The sequence below is a fragment of the Protopterus annectens genome, chromosome 1.part1, assembly GCF_019279795.1.
Source record: "Protopterus annectens isolate FY-2018-M chromosome 1.part1, PAN1.0, whole genome shotgun sequence".
Taxonomy (NCBI): domain Eukaryota; kingdom Metazoa; phylum Chordata; order Ceratodontiformes; family Protopteridae; genus Protopterus; species Protopterus annectens.
Genome location: NC_056726.1, coordinates 1250173966 through 1250185135, shown reverse-complemented (window position 1 = coordinate 1250185135; position 11170 = coordinate 1250173966).

The window sequence follows — 11170 nt, the reverse complement described above, 5'->3', positions numbered from 1 at the left end:
CCTGTGATGCTTCAAAATTTGGTCTTGGTGCAGTTATACTTAAAGAGGGCAGACCAGTAGCCTATGCATCCAGAACACTTACCTAAACTGAGATGCAGTATGCTCAAATTGAGAAGGAGCTTTTGGCAATAGTATTTGCATGTTCAGAGTTTCATAATTATATCTATGGTCGAGCTATTCAGATTGAAACTGAGCGCCAACATCCAGTTACTATTCTAAAGAAGCCTATGCATTTAGCTCCAGTGTGGTTGCAAAGAATGATGCTCAAATTGCAAAAGTACAATCTCAAAATGGTCTACACGAAAGGTAAATTGCTCTATCTGTCTGATACCTTATCCAGATTGCCTAGAAATACCACAGAACAGGTTGGCGCAAGAATTTTGACTTTGATGTGATGTCAGTGCAAAATTTTTCCACCACTAGACTTGATGAGTTAAGAGATCATACTCAGACTGATCCAATTTTACAGAAGCTCAATCACTACATTAATGTTGGATGGCCATCAAAGCAATCTAGTGCACCACCTGAAGTGCAAACCTATTTTCCTTATAGAGATGAATTGTTGATGGAAGATGGTATTATTTTCAAAGGTCCTAAAACTGTTGTTCCTGCTTCCTCACAGCAAGAGTATATCCAGATTTTGCATTGTGGTCACCCAGGATCCACATCCAGTAAGAGAAGAGTGAGAGAATTAGTATTTTGGCTTTCATTACCAAAAGACATTGATAACATATTTTATTCTTGTTTAGTATGCAATAATACTAGAACACATTTGCAAAAAGAACTACATCAGCTAAGTCCAGTTCCTGAATTACCTTGGTCAACTGTTGCAACTGATATCTTTGAGTGGAACAATCAACACTACTTGGTTTTGGTAGACTCTTATTCAAATTGGTTTGAAATTGATCTACTACCTAACCTAATATCCACTGCTGTTATTACTAAGTTGAAATGTCATTTCTCAGTTCATGGTAGTCCACACAAAGTTCTTTCTAACAATGGTACTCAATTTACTAGCCAATTGTTTCAGAAATTTACAAAAGAATGGGACTTTGTACTTGTCACTAGTAGTCCTGAATATCCTCAGTCCAATGGTCTAGCTGAACGTGCAGTGCAGAGTGCAAAGCAATTACTTGAAAAGTCAAAGCGTGACAATACCGATGTATTCTTGAATTTACTTAATCTCAGAAACATACCCTATGACAATATTCTTGGCTCACCTGCTCAAAGACTACTTTCCCGACAAACTAGAACTACGCTAACCATTACTTCCAGTCTGCTGAAGCCTAAACCTAAGAACACTAAAACCATCAAGACTCAATTGTTTAAGAAGCATAATATCCAGAAATCTAGTTACAACCGATTGAGCAGATCACTTTGTCCATTGAGGGAAGGAGATATGGTACGAATTCAGACAATGGAAGGTTTTGATCGAATAGGACAGATTACAGGCATCTGTGTCAAGCCAAGATCCTACCTGGTAGACTCTGAGGGTCTGGAATATAGGAAGAACCATAGACATCTTCTTCCTGTACCAGAATCATCTTCACCATCACAACATTGTTTCTGTGATGCAGACTTCAAATCTAAGAGTGAATCAGACACTGTTTCCATACCAGAATGTGTTTAAAATTCTGACTCCATTCCAGAAAATGTTCCAAACATTTCACAGGTCAAACATTTTGCAGAGACAGTTCCAGTTGCTAAATCTAATTCCCAGTTTTATGTCACACGATATGGACGAGTATCAAAGCCTAGTGTGAAATACGCAGCAACATTGACTTGATTGTATATGTATGTGTACTTAGTAATGTATAATGCATGACAAAGAATTACCTGTGATTTCTGCATGCTAATTAGACTCATAACGTTGTATGATCTATTTCTCAAAGAGGGAGGATGCAGATCACAGTGTAAGTGATGTGTGCTGTATCTTTAAGGAGCATGTCAAGGCTGTATGTGTATGTATAAATTCCAGACACGTGCAATCCCTAGTTCCATTTTGTAAGAGGAGCCACGGTGAGAGCATGCATGATCACAGTTGTTAGTTTGTATATAAGTTACTTAAGTTAAAGTTAGTAATCTTCTAAAGTGATGTGTTTGTATAAAATAAAGCTGCTTGAACAGAACCAATGAAGACTCTTCTATTGTCTCCAAAATGGGAGAGCAACAATACTGACTACTCAGAGGCGATATCTGCTTTGCATATAAGGCAATCTCTGACCCTGCTTTATTGGAAATGTGCATATCTGCAAGTCAAATGGTACATGGGTTACTCAGTCTAAACACCTTAACCTGGTATGTGACATTAATAGAACCTGCTGGAGGGACAGATTTATCTTCCAGAGGTTACTACACCTTTGGAAGAGACTTCCACTTCATGTCAAATAGTGCATCTCGTTGGACCTCTTCAAACACAATCTGGATGATTGGATAGGTAACCATAAATTCACCCCGGGGGATTACACCTGTGTCCCTCTTGGGCAGAGGTAATAGGTGCTGATCATGGAAATAAGGGTAGAACTTGGCTAGGATTGTAAAGGCCCTAGGGCCATTAGTCTAGCAACTTCCTATGATCCTATGAAGGATGCATTTGTTTCACATGGGTCATTGTCTGAGACTTTAAAACTGAAGAAAATAATATTTTTTCATTAGAATACAGAGCACATCTAAAAGAAAGGGCATCTGAAATTGAATGTATAGTTACAGAACAGAGGTAATGAGCATCCTTGGTTTTACAGGGTACTTAACATATTAGACTCCTTTGTGCCCCTTGTACAGATGTAGCTTTGACTAAGAAGTGATGGGCAGATTCACAGAATATTTTTTCCTTCCACTCTATTTTTAGTCAGATTCTTCTGGTTTCTGAAGACCTAGGTGAAAAATTTCAAGTCTTGCTTGTCATTCATGAAGACTTTCATCTCCCTGAATATACTTACTTGCAAAGTGCATTTGGGCTGAATGTTGGGGAAAGCCAGAAAAATAGGATATTGTTGCAAGTAATGCCCCTTCACTGGGTTTGCATACTACTTGTTCCTATTATGGAAGAAAGTGTAAGGGTCATTTCTGTATCTAAAGACCAGGTTGTCTAGATTCCATTGTCTATTGCATCTGATATGTACATAAATAAGACAATTAATGGGATCAACATGTATTTAATAGCATGCCTTATCTTACCCATGTCATAGAGAGAGTACTTTCTGCATGCGACCATGTTACAAAATGGTTGTTCCTCATTTTCTCTCCTTTGCTGCTTTCTTTAAGAATTGATTTATCAGACAAAAAGGGATTTCTTTGAACAATTGCACATCACCAGGTTTGTTGAAGGGCCAGCAGTCTAAACTGGGACTGAGTATCATAATAACAACAATATGAAAAATATAAACACTGAACTTATGTTTAGACAAAGATTTTAAGATAAATGCTTCTGTGAGTAACAGATGTATAGATTTGTAATACATGTTTAAGAAGATATTTTTTTAGGAAACAGTCCCTCACATTTTCAAGTTACCTTTTTCTATACAAGTTGATGTTTCAAATGATGCAATGCACAATGTTTCTAATTGTTCAATAAAAAAATTGAAGTTAAGCAAAGAAAATTACATATGCTGATTTAGTACATTTTTATTGGAATCTGGTCACAGTGGAAAGCAGTGGGCTTAGTCATTTTCAGACCTTTTTTTAGATTAATTACAGGTTCTTGACACTGAATGGGTGGGGTATAGGGTGGGTATCATGCACAGGGGTTAGTGTGGTTTCCACATATGTAAATGTGTCAGAGTAATGTAGGGGAAGATGGTCATGTAATGAAAAGGGTGCCTTCTGGTGGTGCATGTGAAGCAAAGAAGGTGTGTGCGCGCGCACACACACACACACACACACACACACACACACACACACACACACACACACACACACACAAAAACGCATAGGCACGTTTTTGGGGTTGGGACCAGTTTCACTGTTTGAAGTCTACAGAGGTGATTGTTTGCCTTCACACTATTTTTGCATTATTATTTGTGTTTTTTAATCATGACACCTAGTTTTGGAGATTGCAGTTTTCTGTGTTCAGGAGGATATTGCATTTTCACTGCTAAGTAGTCAGTGCTCTGTCTTCTGTGTTTTCATTGCTCTCTACATAGCTCCCTACCCTAAGAAAATGGGCTGTTTGTTGTGGTTTAGCAACAGAGATCAGTAATGTCAGAGGGCACGTTCCCAGCCTCCCTCTGTGAAGTAGAGATGACTCTAATTAGTTTGCCCTTTCCTTCTTAAGCTAAAACAGTGACAAGCTAGATTCATTTCCTGACCTTAATTGTTTGCCTCATAGGAAAATATTCAGCCACTGTGCCAAAGGGCAGCCACACTTCTGATCGTAAGGCAAATCGTCTTAAAATATTTCCATGGTCACCTAATGCACTTCAAGTGGAGGGGGATGATATATATTTGCTTTTTTTGTTAATATCTTGGTTGTTGGTGCTGACATTCCTTCTTGATAAAAGTATTTACAAGTTGCAGGGGTCATTCATTCCAGCATTTGTCCTTGATCTTCAAATATTTGCATTCAGGTCAGATGAGAGACACATAAAAACATTTATTAGTATGTATGAGGCTGTGTGTTGCCAGTAAATGGACTAAGAAACTGAAGATTTCCTTTAAAATGCTTTAGGCAGTGAAGCTTGAGTTCAGATAGTTTCTAACTGCTTCTTTACTTCAAAGCTAAATCTATTCAGTTAGCAGAAATCATTGGATACATAACAATTTGAACTTAGTTTAGTCTACATATTTAATGTACTTATAAATGTTTAAAAATTAGTAGTTTTATAAAAAAATTATCCTGCAAACACAGCTCTTGTTTGTTAATATTGTGTAAGCAGTGTTTATTACAGTGCATTTTTTTCAATTTATTTCAATCCGACTATTGGCACTAGACCAGCTACTGCAGTATTTATAAGCGAGTCCCCCTTTGTTTACATTCAGCCTGAATACAAGGAAGTGTACGCAGGGAGGTGAATGTCTGCATAAATTACAGGCAAGACTTGAAATTTGCATCAAAATGGAACTGGGGTATCAGTGATATTAGCCAGTAGATGGGAGGTTAGGTTATTAAGATACAGTGGTGTATGTGTCATAAATCTCTATCAAGCTTCCACAGTGGTAAAAAATGGAGAGTGAACTATTACCACAGACTGAGACTAAAACTATCTGTTGAACTGCATTATTTTTATTTTCTTCTTTTTTTAACTGTATGTTATAGAGGTTTTATAAAAAGCTTAAAAATAGAAGAACATTTAAATAAATTTAAACATTATTCTTAATGAGGAGAAATGGGGTTAAAGTCAGAAACAGTAGTCTGCAAAGAATATTATCACATAGCTAAGAAAACATGCAGTTTAAAAGCTGCAATAGGCACATGAACAAGCAGACTAAAAGAACTTGGAATTCATTCAACGGGGGCATGCTGTACACAAAGTACATCAAGCACTCTGTTGCATACTGTCATCCGACGTGGCACAGTGGCACAGCAGATAGTGTTGGTGCCTCATAGTAAGAGGTTCCCTGGTTTGAGTCTGAGCTGTAGTGCCTTCTGTATGGACTCTGCATGTCCTCCATTGTTCGTATGCACATTCCTTCCACCTTCGAAAGATATTCATTAGGTGGATTGGGCACTCTAAACTGGCCATAGGAGTAAGTGTGTGCTGTCAAAGAACTACTGTGGCAGGGCTAGCCATCTGGTGGTGGAAATCTTGGCTCTAGATGATTGCCACTGTTGAAGTGACACCCCAACCCCATGTGTAAAAAGGAGTTGTAGATGGATCCATGGAAAATCTAACTATACTGTTTATAGTGTGCAATGTGCACATCTTGTTAACCCAGGTGTATCTTTTGTACCTGGAGGCTGCAATTACAAACTATCCACTTAGGGTGAATGGTAAGCAATGTGCTGGGTGAAGGGCCATTCCTGCTGTATGACACACAGCTATCCTGTATGTATACTTCTGCTAGGCTAATGGCCCTGGAGCCTTTACAAGACTAGCCCATAGGATTAACCTGGCACCGTGCCACCCGACCTTAGTTCCCAGTGCCTCTGTTGAGTAAAGCCACTGGAGTGATCCCTGGGTTGAATTTTCTATTTCCCATCCACTCATCAAGATTTCTCTTGAAGACGGCCAGTGAGCTGCTCTGCTTGACATGTATGGGAAGTCTATTCCATAGCATGGGTAGTCTCTGGGTTATGAACCTGTCCCTCCAGCATGTTCTGTTGATTGTGGTAATGAGGTTGAGGTCTCTGGAGTATGTGGTATGGAGAGATTGGGATTTCTTTAGATGTAGCATTTCTAACAGAGGTGGGACAGACATGGCTTTGTAAGTCAAGCAGAGATCGCTTCTAAGTAAACAATATGAGACAGAGAATAGCTGGAGTTTTTTGAGTCTGTCCATATAGGACAAATGTTTAAGGCCTAGGATCCTCTTTGTGAGGTAATTTTGTGGCCTCTCCAGTTGTTGCAGGTGTTTAGTGAGGTACATGCCAAATGGGGCATTGTACTCAATGACTGGCCTAATGAGGGAAGAGTAGAGGGAGACAATGAACTCTTTCTTCCTGGATGCAAAACCCTTAGTAATGAGATGTGCCACATAGAAGGACTTTCTGACTACAGTGGTAATGTGGTGGTCAAAAGAGAGGTTGCTGTCAACCTGTGTTCCCAGATCTCTTATAATGCCTTCCGTGTTCAGTGGGCTACCATCAATGTGGTAATTCATGGCAACTTCAATTCAAGACTGGAAAAAAATCCTGTATTATCTCACTACTGAATTCACAAACTTCCAACCAAATTATATACTGCCTCTTCAAAAATTATTGAGAAATGTAACTATACTGATGTCTCAAGTTATCTCACTAAGGAATAACTAGATCTGATGTTTTCAGTTTTCATTCTTCCTCAACATATGGATTCAGATGCGATTCTTGGATCTGACTCAGCCACTTTTTTACAACTCATGGCTACTACAAACTCACGAGCTCCTCCCTTACCCACAATACAGCAGTCCTCCTCCTTCCCCAGATCTCATTGGTCACCATTGTGTACAGACTTGGTCGCTGCAGCTCTTGAACATTTATTAACAAGATAAGTTATCTTATTATATATACTTCCTTCAGAACTTCATTTTTTGCTAACTTTCTCTTTATCCTCCCTTTACCAACCTACTTATTGTAAATCTTTGTGGGTATCCTTTTTCACTTTCTTACTGTTTGGAAGTCCTTGTGACCATTGTTGGTAATCTCTTACCATTTTTGGTAATTTTCATAATACCATTATTGGTATCTTTTTCCACCTATCTTTACTGTATTAAAAAAACAAATTATCTTCTTTCTTTAAAGTGGGACTTTTCCACTGTGTCTAGTTGTTTAAAATGGCAGATGTACCATCTCCAAGAGAGAGACAGGTGGAACCCCTGGGATGAATTCACAGTTACCCATCCAATCATCCAGATTGCTCTTGAAGAGGGCCAAAGAGGTGCTTTGCTTGACATGAATTGGGAGTCTCTTCCACAGGTGCGGTAACCTCTGGGAGACAAACCTGTTCTTCCAGCAGGTTCTATTAAAGTCACATACAGGGTTAAGATCTTTAGAGTGAGTAACCCTTGAGCCATTGCACTTATGGATATGCAGCATTTCTAATAAAGCAGAGTCAGAGATTGCTTTATACACAAGGCAGAGATTGACTCTGAGTAGTCTGTATGAAATGGAGTAAAGTGATTTCAGCAGATCCACATAGGACAGATGCTGAATACATTGGCTTCTCCTTGTGAGGAGCTTTTGTGGTCTCTCCAATTCTGCATATGCCTGGAAAGGTACATACCAAAAGGGGCGCTACTGAATTATTGGCCTGATGAGGGAAGAGTACAGGGAGGTTATATCTTCTTTTTTTTTCTGGAGGCAATGCCCTTACTTATGAGATGAGCAATACAGAATGCCCTTCTTACCACTGTATAGACATGGCGATCAAAGTTAAGATTGTTGTCAACTTTTGTGCCTAGGTATGTCACCACTGAGTGCGTGCTTAGGGTGTTTCTATTGATGTGGTAGTTAGCAGGAACATCGCTGTTATGAAAGGGATGATAATACATTTTTTTGCATTGAGTTTAATGCTATGACTTTGGTACCAATCATTTGTTTGTGTAAGACCCTCTTGTAGGATGTTGACATAATTTGGGGATTCTATGACCGCTCCCAGTTTGCAGTCATTAGCAAACTTTGTCAACCACAGACCTTTAGTTTTTGCTTGTTCTTCAGAGAAATAGATTCCAAACAGTAGTGGTCCCAGAACTGATCCCTGTGGAACTCCACTGGTTACAGTTGTGCTGTTGGAGGTGGATTCCCCTATTTTGACTGCATGGGTTCTATCGGTGAGCCAGTTAGAAACCCACCTAAAGATGTAAGGGTTGATATCTAGCTGGGTGAGTTTATCAATGATATCTGAGTGGGGAATAGTGTCAAATGTCTTATAAAGGTATAAGATAAAAAATAAATCAGAAAAAGACATTGTGAACAAGCCAGTTCCTCTCAGTCCTCTTTGGATCTGTCTTCAGAACTGCTAAAGAAAACTCAAAAAACTTCAGATCCTAAAGGTAAGTCTTTGGATCCGACTTCTTTGGATAACAGATCTGGCTCATTCTGAGCCAAAACAGACGCCTAGGAATAGAAATGCTTCTTTCTTGGATCCTGTACCCTCTTCGCTCCCATTCCCATTCTTGGAAAGATGCCGTCATTCAAGATCATCTTCCATAACTTCTTCCCATTCATCCAGAACGTCTCACAGAAGCTGATGTGGACAGAATGATGAGGAAGTTTCTCTTGGCATGAATTCATATTGGAGTTCTCATGCATCCAGAGACCTTTACTAGTACAACCAGAACAGTTTTCGCTCACTCTCTGATCCATCCTTCAGCTTCTGAGCCTTTGGATCCATCTGTTTGAGATCCAAAGATGTTTTTTTCTTTGGCTCCAATATCTTCTCTGAGTACTTTGGCTCCAAGCATGTTGGAGCCAGACGACTCTCAGACCTGAAGCATCATTGTCAGATCCGAGGTGTCAGAGTTGACTCCAAAGCTGCTGGAGCCATCTCTACCCCTCTGAACCTAGGCATTCATTATCTCAGTTCTGACTTCCACCTCAGGTGATGTGTATTCAGGTCAGAGGAAGCCACCAGTCCAGAAGCATGTCTTCTCAAGTCCAATGGCTTCCTTCTCCCCAGGGTATTTTGCCTTTGAGGTAGAAGAGAGAGTGTTCTCTTCTAGAGGTCAGATGGCTCCTCCTCCATTGGATCTTCCATCTGGATCTCAGATGTCGTTGTGTCATGAGCTTCAACATTTTATTCCACAGGGATGGCCAGCCCAAAGTCTCCAGGCTACTCAGTAGGGTATTTTTATTATTTCTTCTGATATTTCTCTGAAACATCCCACCGAAGAAGTCTCTAGGAAGAGGAAGTGTAAGAGGAGGCACTTGGACTCCCCTCAGGAGTCAGTCACAGAAGATACCAATTTCGATGAAGGGGAATGGTCCCCAAGATCACCACCTGATGATATCTCATTTGTAGACATTTTAGAGATCCTTAAACAAAGAGGTGATTGGCCTACCAATAACCCTTCTCAAGAGGAATTCCTGGAGGCATTTGGTACTGGCCCATCTACTTCTTGGGTGGCTCAACCCACTGATGCACTCATTGATTTGATCTCCCAGTGGGTGTGGAAGGAGCTTGATTCTATTGAGCTGATCCCCAAGAGACCAGATAGGATCCTGGCATCATCAAAAGGAACAGAATTCTTGAACAAAGGAGTACCAGTCGATGTTATGGTCATAGAGGTAGTCACAAAGAAAGAACTTGAGGAACAGAGTTCCTCTGTTCATTCCCCTAACAGGGAGTATAGGGCACTGGACAGGTTTGGGAAGCATGTGTATGTGTCAGTGACCTTTGCATTCAGGTCTCTGAATTACTTAGCACATTTCACCAGATTACATAGGGATTCGATCCAAGAACTTTCAGAATCTATCTCAGGGACCAGTACTTCTGAGGTGGAAACTTCTACTGCTTCACAGATGGTGACCCTTCAATCTATTTTCATTTCATCCATGAGACTAATATCACATGCAGCTGAAGGAGTTTCAAGGGCAGTGGGTTCAGGCATTTCCATTAGGAGGCATGCCTGGATGTGCCTGTGTGATTTTGTCGAGCCTTTCAAGTCATTCTTCATCAATGCTGTCTTTGATGGAAGTTTGTTATTTGGCCCCAAGGTTAAAGACACATTCTCCAGGTGCGACCAAGATGGTAAGACCCTGTCTGCAGTGAGCAGACATTTTTCAACTCCTCAAAGATCCTTTTTGAGGAATCAATGAGGTGGTTGAAAAATGTGGTTCAGAAAATCCCAGGGTCCATTCAGTGAGCCATGTGGAGAGAGTTTGCCAAATGGGAGATGCCTCCCACGTGGCAGATCGGGCCTGCAGAACCAGGGGTCCAGAGACTCTTTCTCTGAGAGGCCCTATCAGCACTCCTAAAAGTGTGCCCAATTGCCCACCTCTGGAGGCAGTCAGGAGTTGCTTATCCCTGCACCAGAGAGCTTGGCTAGACATTACAAAACATACTTGGGTGCAGAGGATTATTTCCAGAGGTTATATAATTTCCTTTTGTCTTCCATCTCTAGCAGTAAACAAAATTCCCAATGTTCCACCCAGTCAGAGGAAAACAGTAGCTCTAGAAGTAAAAAAGCTGCTAGAAAAAGGAGTCATCCAGGTCCCCCTAGACCAGAAAGGGTCTGGAACTGACTCAAGATTCTTTTTAGTGCCAAAGAAAACGGGATTGGAGACCAATTTTGGATCTCAGTAATCTGAACAAAGTGGTTCAGCATACCAAATTCCGGATGGTCCATATTGCCTTTCCTGCACAAGGATGACTGGATGTGTTCAATAGATATCCAGGACATGTACTATCACATAAAAATGAACAGACGATCCAGCAAATATCTACACTTCTGGCTGGGAACCAGTCACTACCAATTCAGAGGACTATTCTTTGGTCTCACCACAACCCCCAGTGTGTTCACCAAATGCATGGCAGTAGTAGCAGCTTACTTGAAGTGCAGGGATTCCAGGTGTTTCCGTATCTAGATGACTGGC